This window comes from Melanotaenia boesemani, chromosome 19 (assembly GCF_017639745.1).
Source record: "Melanotaenia boesemani isolate fMelBoe1 chromosome 19, fMelBoe1.pri, whole genome shotgun sequence".
NCBI classification, from domain to species: domain Eukaryota; kingdom Metazoa; phylum Chordata; class Actinopteri; order Atheriniformes; family Melanotaeniidae; genus Melanotaenia; species Melanotaenia boesemani.
In genome coordinates this window covers 28,320,735-28,332,474 of record NC_055700.1, presented here as the reverse complement: position 1 = coordinate 28,332,474, position 11,740 = coordinate 28,320,735, and positions in this window count along the sequence as shown.

Below are 11,740 nucleotides of genomic sequence, written 5' to 3'. Positions count from 1 at the left end.
AAATATTTGGTTTTTCTTAGAAGTTCATATTAAATGTGTTCAGTTAACTTGATTTTAGTAAAGTAAAACGCATGAATATAATTCTGTGTTATGCTAGCAGCCATTCAGAAGTTGCTAATGGTTCGTGTTCCATCATCTTTCCATGAATTCTAAAGCCCACATTTGAAAGAATACACTTAGGTTTAAGAAGGATTTCATTGTTTCCATGTAGTGCCATTTCATGTGAGTTAATGGAATCAAGTTGTTTGGTTTTTCTGACATTATTACATAAACTAGTGTGGGAAGATATAAAACAAAAGTCATGCTAGCATCTTTTGAGCTGTTGCTAGGTGTTATGCTCTATTAGCTAGCTTAATGTAGCTCTTTGTCTCAGAATTCTTAAACATAAATTGAAATGAAAACCCTTACATTTTAAACAATATTTGGCTTTTCTTAGAAGTTCTTATTAATTGTGTTCAGTTAACTTGATTTTAGTAAAGGAAAATGAATTAATATAATTATGTGTTATGCTAGCAGCCATTCAGTAGTTGCTAATTGTTTGTGTTGCATCATCTTTCCATGAATTCTAAAGCCCACATTTGAAAGAATACACTTAGGTTTAAGAAGGATTTGACTGTTTCCATGTAGTGCCATTTCATGTGAGTTAATGGAATCAAGTTGTTTGGTTATTCTGACATTATTACATAAACCAGTGTGGGAAGATAATATTTCAAAAAAAGCAAATATCATGCTAGCATCTTTTGAGCTGTTGCTAGGTGTTATGCTCTATTAGCTAGCTTAATGTAGCTCTTTGTCTCGGAATTCTTAAACATAAATTGAAATGAAAACCCTTACATTTTAAAAATATCTGTCTTTTCTTAGAAGTTCTTATTAAATGTGTTCAGTTAACTTGATTTTAGTAAAGCAAAATGCATGAATATAATTCTGTGTTATGCTAGCAGCCATTCAGTAGTTGCTAATTGTTTGTGTTCCATTATCTTTCCATGAATTCTAAAGCCCACATTTGAAAGAATACACTTAGGTTTAAGAAGGATTTGATTGTTTCCATGTAGTGCCATTTCATGTGAGTTAATGGAATCAAGTTGTTTGGTTTTTCTGACATTATTACATAAACTAGTGTGGGAAGATATAAAACAAAAGTCATGCTAGCATCTTTTGAGCTGTTGCTAGGTGTTATGCTCTATTAGCTAGCTTAATGTAGCTCTTTGTCTCAGAATTCTTAAACATAAATTGAAATGAAAACCCTTACATTTTAAACAATATTTGGCTTTTCTTAGAAGTTCTTATTAATTGTGTTCAGTTAACTTGATTTTAGTAAAGCAAAATGAATTAATATAATTATGTGTTATGCTAGCAGCCATTCAGTAGTTGCTAATTGTTTGTGTTGCATCATCTTTCCATGAATTCTAAAGCCCACATTTGAAAGAATACACTTAGGTTTAAGAAGGATTTGACTGTTTCCATGTAGTGCCATTTCATGTGAGTTAATGGAATCAAGTTGTTTGGTTATTCTGACATTATTACATAAACCAGTGTGGGAAGATAATATTTCAAAAAAGCAAATATCATGCTAGCATCTTTTGAGCTGTTGCTAGGTGTTATGCTCTATTAGCTAGCTTAATGTAGCTCTTTGTCTCAGAATTCTTAAACATAAATTGAAATGAAAACCCTTACATTTTAAACAATATTTGGCTTTTCTTAGAAGTTCTTATTAATTGTGTTCAGTTAACTTGATTTTAGTAAAGCAAAATGCATGAATATAATTCTGTGTTATGCTAGCAGCCATTCAGTAGTTGCTAATTGTTTGTGTTCCATTATCTTTCCATGAATTCTAAAGCCCACATTTGAAAGATTACACTTAGGTTTAAGAAGGATTTGATTGTTTCCATGTAGTGCCATTTCATGTGAGTTATTGGAATTAAGGTGTTTGGTTATTCTGACATTATTACATAAACTAGTGTGGGAAGATAATATTTCAAAAAAAGCAAATATCATGCTAGCATCTTTTGAGCTGTTGCTAGGTGTTATGCTCTATTAGCTAGCTTAATGTAGCTCTTTGTCTCAGAATTCTTAAACATAAATTGAAATGAAAACCCTTACATTTTACAAATATTTGGTTTTTCTTAGAAGTTCATATTAAATGTGTTCAGTTAACTTGATTTTAGTAAAGCAAAACGCATGAATATAATTCTGTGTTATGCTAGCAGCCATTCAGAAGTTGCTAATGGTTCGTGTTCCATCATCTTTCCATGAATTCTAAAGCCCACATTTGAAAGAATACACTTAGGTTTAAGAAGGATTTCATTGTTTCCATGTAGTGCCATTTCATGTGAGTTAATGGAATCAAGTTGTTTGGTTTTTCTGACATTATTACATAAACTAGTGTGGGAAGATATAAAACAAAAGTCATGCTAGCATCTTTTGAGCTGTTGCTAGGTGTTATGCTCTATTAGCTAGCTTAATGTAGCTCTTTGTCTCAGAATTCTTAAACATAAATTGAAATGAAAACCCTTACATTTTAAACAATATTTGGCTTTTCTTAGAAGTTCTTATTAATTGTGTTCAGTTAACTTGATTTTAGTAAAGCAAAATGAATTAATATAATTATGTGTTATGCTAGCAGCCATTCAGTAGTTGCTAATTGTTTGTGTTGCATCATCTTTCCATGAATTCTAAAGCCCACATTTGAAAGAATACACTTAGGTTTAAGAAGGATTTGACTGTTTCCATGTAGTGCCATTTCATGTGAGTTAATGGAATCAAGTTGTTTGGTTATTCTGACATTATTACATAAACCAGTGTGGGAAGATAATATTTCAAAAAAAGCAAATATCATGCTAGCATCTTTCTAGCTGTTGCTAGGTGTTATGCTCTATTAGCTAGCTTAATGTAGCTCTTTGTCTCGGAATTCTTAAACATAAATTGAAATGAAAACCCTTACATTTTAAAAATATCTGTCTTTTCTTAGAATTTCATATTAAATGTGTTCAGTTAACTTGATTTTAGTAAAGCAAAATGCATGAATATAATTCTGTGTTATGCTAGCAGCCATTCAGTAGTTGCTAATTGTTTGTGTTCCATTATCTTTCCATGAATTCTAAAGCCCACATTTGAAAGATTACACTTAGGTTTAAGAAGGATTTGATTGTTTCCATGTAGTGCCATTTCATGTGAGTTATTGGAATTAAGGTGTTTGGTTATTCTGACATTATTACATAAACTAGTGTGGGAAGATAATATTTAAAAAAAAGCAAATATCATGCTAGCATCTTTTGAGCTGTTGCTAGGTGTTATGCTCTATTAGCTAGCTTAATGTAGCTCTTTGTCTCGGAATTCTTAAACATAAATTGAAATGAAAACCCTTACATTTTACAAATATTTGGTTTTTCTTAGAAGTTCATATTAAATGTGTTCAGTTAACTTGATTTTAGTAAAGCAAAACGCATGAATATAATTCTGTGTTATGCTAGCAGCCATTCAGAAGTTGCTAATGGTTCGTGTTCCATCATCTTTCCATGAATTCTAAAGCCCACATTTGAAAGAATACACTTAGGTTTAAGAAGGATTTCATTGTTTCCATGTAGTGCCATTTCATGTGAGTTAATGGAATCAAGTTGTTTGGTTTTTCTGACATTATTACATAAACTAGTGTGGGAAGATATAAAACAAAAGTCATGCTAGCATCTTTTGAGCTGTTGCTAGGTGTTATGCTCTATTAGCTAGCTTAATGTAGCTCTTTGTCTCAGAATTCTTAAACATAAATTGAAATGAAAACCCTTACATTTTAAACAATATTTGGCTTTTCTTAGAAGTTCATATTAATTGTGTTCAGTTAACTTGATTTTAGTAAAGCAAAATGAATTAATATAATTATGTGTTATGCTAGCAGCCATTCAGTAGTTGCTAATTGTTTGTGTTGCATCATCTTTCCATGAATTCTAAAGCCCACATTTGAAAGAATACACTTAGGTTTAAGAAGGATTTGACTGTTTCCATGTAGTGCCATTTCATGTGAGTTAATGGAATCAAGTTGTTTGGTTATTCTGACATTATTACATAAACCAGTGTGGGAAGATAATATTTCAAAAAAAGCAAATATCATGCTAGCATCTTTCTAGCTGTTGCTCGGTGTTATGCTCTATTAGCTAGCTTAATGTAGCTCTTTGTCTCGGAATTCTTAAACATAAATTGAAATGAAAACCCTTACATTTTAAAAATATCTGTCTTTTCTTAGAAGTTCATATTAAATGTGTTCAGTTAACTTGATTTTAGTAAAGCAAAATGCATGAATATAATTCTGTGTTATGCTAGCAGCCATTCAGTAGTTGCTAATTGTTTGTGTTCCATTATCTTTCCATGAATTCTAAAGCCCACATTTGAAAGAATACACTTAGGGTTAAGAAGGATTTGATTGTTTCCATGTAGTGCCATTTCATGTGAGTTATTGGAATTAAGGTGTTTGGTTATTCTGACATTATTACATAAACTAGTGTGGGAAGATAATATTTCAAAAAAAGCAAATATCATGCTAGCATCTTTTGAGCTGTTGCTAGGTGTTATGCTCTATTAGCTAGCTTAATGTAGCTCTTTGTCTCGGAATTCTTAAACATAAATTGAAATGAAAACCCTTACATTTTACAAATATTTGGTTTTTCTTAGAAGTTCATATTAAATGTGTTCAGTTAACTTGATTTTAGTAAAGCAAAACGCATGAATATAATTCTGTGTTATGCTAGCAGCCATTCAGAAGTTGCTAATGGTTCGTGTTCCATCATCTTTCCATGAATTCTAAAGCCCACATTTGAAAGAATACACTTAGGTTTAAGAAGGATTTGATTGTTTCCATGTAGTGCCATTTCATGTGAGTTAATGGAATCAAGTTGTTTGGTTATTCTGACATTATTACATAAACTAGTGTGGGAAGATATAAAACAAAAGTCATGCTAGCATCTTTTGAGCTGTTGCTAGGTGTTATGCTCTATTAGCTAGCTTAATGTAGCTCTTTGTCTCAGAATTCTTAAACATAAATTGAAATGAAAACCCTTACATTTTAAACAATATTTGGCTTTTCTTAGAAGTTCTTATTAATTGTGTTCAGTTAACTTGATTTTAGTAAAGCAAAATGAATTAATATAATTATGTGTTATGCTAGCAGCCATTCAGTAGTTGCTAATTGTTTGTGTTGCATCATCTTTCCATGAATTCTAAAGCCCACATTTGAAAGAATACACTTAGGTTTAAGAAGGATTTGACTGTTTCCATGTAGTGCCATTTCATGTGAGTTAATGGAATCAAGTTGTTTGGTTATTCTGACATTATTACATAAACCAGTGTGGGAAGATAATATTTCAAAAAAAGCAAATATCATGCTAGCATCTTTCTAGCTGTTGCTAGGTGTTATGCTCTATTAGCTAGCTTAATGTAGCTCTTTGTCTCGGAATTCTTAAACATAAATTGAAATGAAAACCCTTACATTTTAAAAATATCTGTCTTTTCTTAGAAGTTCATATTAAATGTGTTCAGTTAACTTGATTTTAGTAAAGCAAAATGCATGAATATAATTCTGTGTTATGCTAGCAGCCATTCAGTAGTTGCTAATTGTTTGTGTTCCATTATCTTTCCATGAATTCTAAAGCCCACATTTGAAAGAATACACTTAGGGTTAAGAAGGATTTGATTGTTTCCATGTAGTGCCATTTCTTGTGAGTTATTGGAATTAAGGTGTTTGGTTATTCTGACATTATTACATAAACTAGTGTGGGAAGATAATATTTAAAAAAAAAGCAAATATCATGCTAGCATCGTTTGAGCTGTTGCTAGGTGTTATGCTCTATTAGCTAGCTTAATGTAGCTCTTTGTCTCGGAATTCTTAAACATAAATTGAAATGAAAACCCTTACATTTTAAAAATATCTGTCTTTTCTTAGAATTTCATATTAAATGTGTTCAGTTAACTTGATTTTAGTAAAGCAAAATGCATGAATATAATTCTGTGTTATGCTAGCAGCCATTCAGTAGTTGCTAATTGTTTGTGTTCCATTATCTTTCCATGAATTCTAAAGCCCACATTTGAAAGATTACACTTAGGTTTAAGAAGGATTTGATTGTTTCCATGTAGTGCCATTTCATGTGAGTTATTGGAATTAAGGTGTTTGGTTATTCTGACATTATTACATAAACTAGTGTGGGAAGATAATATTTCAAAAAAAGCAAATATCATGCTAGCATCGTTTGAGCTGTTGCTAGGTGTTATGCTCTATTAGCTAGCTTAATGTAGCTCTTTGTCTCGGAATTCTTAAACATAAATTGAAATGAAAACCCTTACATTTTAAAAATATTTAGCTTTTCTTAGAAGTTCATATTAAATGTGTTCAGTTAACTTGATTTTAGTGAAGCAAAACGCATGAATATAATTCTGTGTTATGCTAGCAGCCATTCAGAAGTTGCTAATTGTTTGTGTTCCATCATCTTTCCATGAATTCTAAAGCCCACATTTGAAAGAATACACTTAGGTTTAAGAAGGATTTGATTGTTTCCATGTAGTGCCATTTCATGTGAGTTAATGGAATCAAGGTGTTTGGTTATTCTGACATTATTACATAAACTGGTGTGGGAAGATATAAAACAAAAGTCATGCTAGCATCTTTTGAGCTGTTGCTAGGTGTTATGCTCTATTAGCTAGCTTAATGTAGCTCTTTGTCTCAGAATTCTTAAACATAAATTGAAATGAAAACCCTTACATTTTCAAAATATTTGGCTTTTCTTTGAAGTTCATATTACATGTGTTCAGTTACCTTGATTTTAGTAAAGCAAAACGCATGAATATAATTCTGTGTTATGCTAGCAGCCATTCAGTAGTTGCTAATTGTTTGTGTTCCATTATCTTTCCATGAATTCTAAAGCCCACATTTGAAAGATTACACTTAGGTTTAAGAAGGATTTGATTGTTTCCATGTAGTGCCATTTCATGTGAGTTATTGGAATTAAGGTGTTTGGTTATTCTGACATTATCACATAAACTAGTGTGGGAAGATAATATTTCAAAAAAAGCAAATATCATGCTAGCATCTTTTGAGCTGTTGCTAGGTGTTATGCTCTATTAGCTAGCTTAATGTAGCTCTTTGTCTCGGAATTCTTAAACATAAATTGAAATGAAAACCCTTACATTTTACAAATATTTGGTTTTTCTTAGAAGTTCATATTAAATGTGTTCAGTTAACTTGATTTTAGTAAAGTAAAACGCATGAATATAATTCTGTGTTATGCTAGCAGCCATTCAGAAGTTGCTAATGGTTCGTGTTCCATCATCTTTCCATGAATTCTAAAGCCCACATTTGAAAGAATACACTTAGGTTTAAGAAGGATTTCATTGTTTCCATGTAGTGCCATTTCATGTGAGTTAATGGAATCAAGTTGTTTGGTTTTTCTGACATTATTACATAAACTAGTGTGGGAAGATATAAAACAAAAGTCATGCTAGCATCTTTTGAGCTGTTGCTAGGTGTTATGCTCTATTAGCTAGCTTAATGTAGCTCTTTGTCTCAGAATTCTTAAACATAAATTGAAATGAAAACCCTTACATTTTAAACAATATTTGGCTTTTCTTAGAAGTTCTTATTAATTGTGTTCAGTTAACTTGATTTTAGTAAAGCAAAATGAATTAATATAATTATGTGTTATGCTAGCAGCCATTCAGTAGTTGCTAATTGTTTGTGTTGCATCATCTTTCCATGAATTCTAAAGCCCACATTTGAAAGAATACACTTAGGTTTAAGAAGGATTTGACTGTTTCCATGTAGTGCCATTTCATGTGAGTTAATGGAATCAAGTTGTTTGGTTATTCTGACATTATTACATAAACCAGTGTGGGAAGATAATATTTCAAAAAAAGCAAATATCATGCTAGCATCTTTTGAGCTGTTGCTAGGTGTTATGCTCTATTAGCTAGCTTAATGTAGCTCTTTGTCTCGGAATTCTTAAACATAAATTGAAATGAAAACCCTTACATTTTAAAAATATCTGTCTTTTCTTAGAAGTTCATATTAAATGTGTTCAGTTAACTTGATTTTAGTAAAGCAAAATGCATGAATATAATTCTGTGTTATGCTAGCAGCCATTCAGTAGTTGCTAATTGTTTGTGTTCCATTATCTTTCCATGAATTCTAAAGCCCACATTTGAAAGAATACACTTAGGTTTAAGAAGGATTTCATTGTTTCCATGTAGTGCCATTTCATGTGAGTTAATGGAATCAAGTTGTTTGGTTTTTCTGACATTATTACATAAACTAGTGTGGGAAGATATAAAACAAAAGTCATGCTAGCATCTTTTGAGCTGTTGCTAGGTGTTATGCTCTATTAGCTAGCTTAATGTAGCTCTTTGTCTCAGAATTCTTAAACATAAATTGAAATGAAAACCCTTACATTTTAAACAATATTTGGCTTTTCTTAGAAGTTCTTATTAAATGTGTTCAGTTAACTTGATTTTAGTAAAGCAAAATGAATTAATATAATTATGTGTTATGCTAGCAGCCATTCAGAAGTTGCTAATTGTTTGTGTTCCATCATCTTTCCATGAATTCTAAAGCCCACATTTGAAAGAATACACTTAGGTTTAAGAAGGATTTGATTGTTTTCATGTAGTGCCATTTCATGTGAGTTAATGGAATCAAGGTGTTTGGTTATTCTGACATTATTACATAAACTAGTGTGGGAAGATAATATTTTAAAAAAAGCAAATATCATGCTAGCATCTTTTGAGCTGTCGCTAGGTGTTATGCTCTATTAGCTAGCTTAATGTAGCTCTTTGTCTCGGAATCCTTAAACATAAATTGAAATGAAAACCCTTACATTTTAAAAATATTTGGCTTTTCTTAGAAGTTCATATTAAATGTGTTCAGTTAACTTGATTTTAGTAAAGCAAAATGCATGAATATAATTCTGTGTTATGCTAGCAGCCATTCAGTAGTTGCTAATTGTTTGTGTTGCATCATCTTTCCCTGAATTCTAAAGCCCACATTTGAAAGAATACACTTAGGTTTAAGAAGGATTTGATTGTTTTCATGTAGTGCCATTTCATGTGAGTTAATGGAATCAAGGTGTTTGGTTATTCTGACATTATTACATAAACTAGTGTGGGAAGATAATATTTCAAAAAAAGCAAATATCATGCTAGCATCTTTTGAGCTGTTGCTAGGTGTTATGCTCTATTAGCTAGCTTAATGTAGCTCTTTGTCTCGGAATTCTTAAACATAAATTGAAATGAAAACCCTTACATTTTACAAATATTTGGTTTTTCATAGAAGTTCATATTAAATGTGTTCAGTTAACTTGATTTTAGTGAAGCAAAACGCATGAATATAATTCTGTGTTATGCTAGCAGCCATTCAGAAGTTGCTAATTGTTTGTGTTCCATCATCTTTCCGTGAATTCTAAAGCCCACATTTGAAAGAATACACTTAGGTTTAAGAAGGATTTGATTGTTTTCATGTAGTGCCATTTCATGTGAGTTAATGGAATCAAGGTGTTTGGTTATTCTGACATTATTACATAAACTAGTGTGGGAAGATAATATTTTAAAAAAAGCAAATATCATGCTAGCATCTTTTGAGCTGTTGCTAGGTGTTATGCTCTATTAGCTAGCTTAATGTAGCTCTTTGTCTCGGAATCCTTAAACATAAATTGAAATGAAAACCCTTACATTTTAAAAATATTTGGCTTTTCTTAGAAGTTCATATTAAATGTGTTCAGTTAACTTGATTTTAGTAAAGCAAAATGCATGAATATACTTCTGTGTTATGCTAGCAGCCATTTAGAAGTTGCTAATTGCTTGTGTTCCATCATCTTTCCATGAATTCTAAAGCCCACATTTGAAAGAATACACTTAGGTTTAAGAAGGATTTGATTGTTTCCATGTAGTGCCATTTCATGTGAGTTAATGGAATCAAGGTGTTTGGTTATTCTGACATTATTACATAAACTAGTGTGGGAAGATAATATTTTAAAAAAAGCAAATATCATGCTAGCATCTTTTGAGCTGTTGCTAGGTGTTATGCTCTATTAGCTAGTTTAATTTAGCTCTTTGTCTCGGAATTCTTAAACATAAATTGAAATGAAAACCCTTACATTTTCAAAATATTTGGCTTTTCTTTGAAGTTCATATTACATGTGTTCAGTTAACTTGATTTTAGTAAAGCAAAAAGCATGAATATAATTCTGTGTTATGCTAGCAGCCATTCAGAAGTTGCTAATTGTTCGTGTTCCATCATCTTTCCATGAATTCTAAAGCCCACATTTGAAAGAATACTCTTATGTTTAAGAAGGATTTGATTGTTTCCATGTAGTGCCATTTCATGTGAGTTAATGGAATCAAGTTGTTTGGTTATTCTGACATTATTACATAAACTAGTGTGGGAAGATATAAAACAAAAGTCATGCTAGCATCTTTTGAGCTGTTGCTAGGTGTTATGCTCTATTAGCTAGCTTAATGTAGCTCTTTTTCTCAGAATTCTTAAACATAAATTGAAATGAAAACCCTTACATTTTAACCAATATTTGGCTTTTCTTAGAAGTTCTTATTAAATGTGTTCAGTTAACCTGATTTTAGTAAAGCAAAATGCATGAATATAATTCTGTGTTATGCTAGCAGCCATTCAGTAGTTGCTAATTGTTTGTGTTGCATCATCTTTCCCTGAATTCTAAAGCCCACATTTGAAAGAATACACTTAGGTTTAAGAAGGATTTCATTGTTTCCATGTAGTGCCATTTCATGTGAGTTAATGGAATCAAGTTGTTTGGTTATTCTGACATTATTACATAAACTAGTGTGGGAAGATATAAAACAAAAGTCATGCTAGCATCTTTTGAGCTGTTGCTAGGTGTTATGCTCTATTAGCTAGCTTAATGTAGCTCTTTGTCTCAGAATTCTTAAACACAAATTGAAATGAAAACCCTTACATTTTAAACAATATTTGGCTTTTCTTAGAATTTCATATTAAATGTGTTCAGTTAACTTGATTTTAGTAAAGTAAAATGCATGAATATAATTCTGTGTTATGCTAGCAGCCATTCAGTAGTTGCTAATTGTTTGTGTTGCATCATCTTTCCCTGAATTCTAAAGCCCACATTTGAAAGAATACACTTAGGTTTAAGAAGGATTTGATTGTTTCCATGTAGTGCCATTTCATGTGAGTTAATGGAATCAAGGTGTTTGGTTTTTCTGACATTATTACATAAACTAGTGTGGGAAGATATAAAACAAAAGTCATGCTAGCATCTTTTGAGCTGTTGCTAGGTGTTATGCTCTATTAGCTAGCTTAATGTAGCTCTTTGTCTCAGAATTCTTAAACATAAATTGAAATGAAAACCCTTACATTTTAAACAATATTTGGCTTTCCTTAGTTCTTATTAAATGTGTTCAGTTACCTTGATTTTAGTAAAGCAAAACACATGATATAATCACGTGTTATGCTAGCAGCCATTCAGAAGTTGCTAATTGTTCGTGTTCCAACTTCCTTTTTCTGAATTCTAAAGCTTACATTTGACAGAAAACATTCAACTTTCACCAGGAATGAAGTTTTTTGGTTATTCTGACAATACTATACACAAGTGTGGGAAGATAATATATAAAACAAGCATATATCATGTATCAGCTATTAAGCTGTAGCTAGCTTTTATGCTCAGTTAAGTTAACTTAATGTAGTTCTTTTTCTTAAAACGGAGCAGAACGGCCTACACAACCTTAA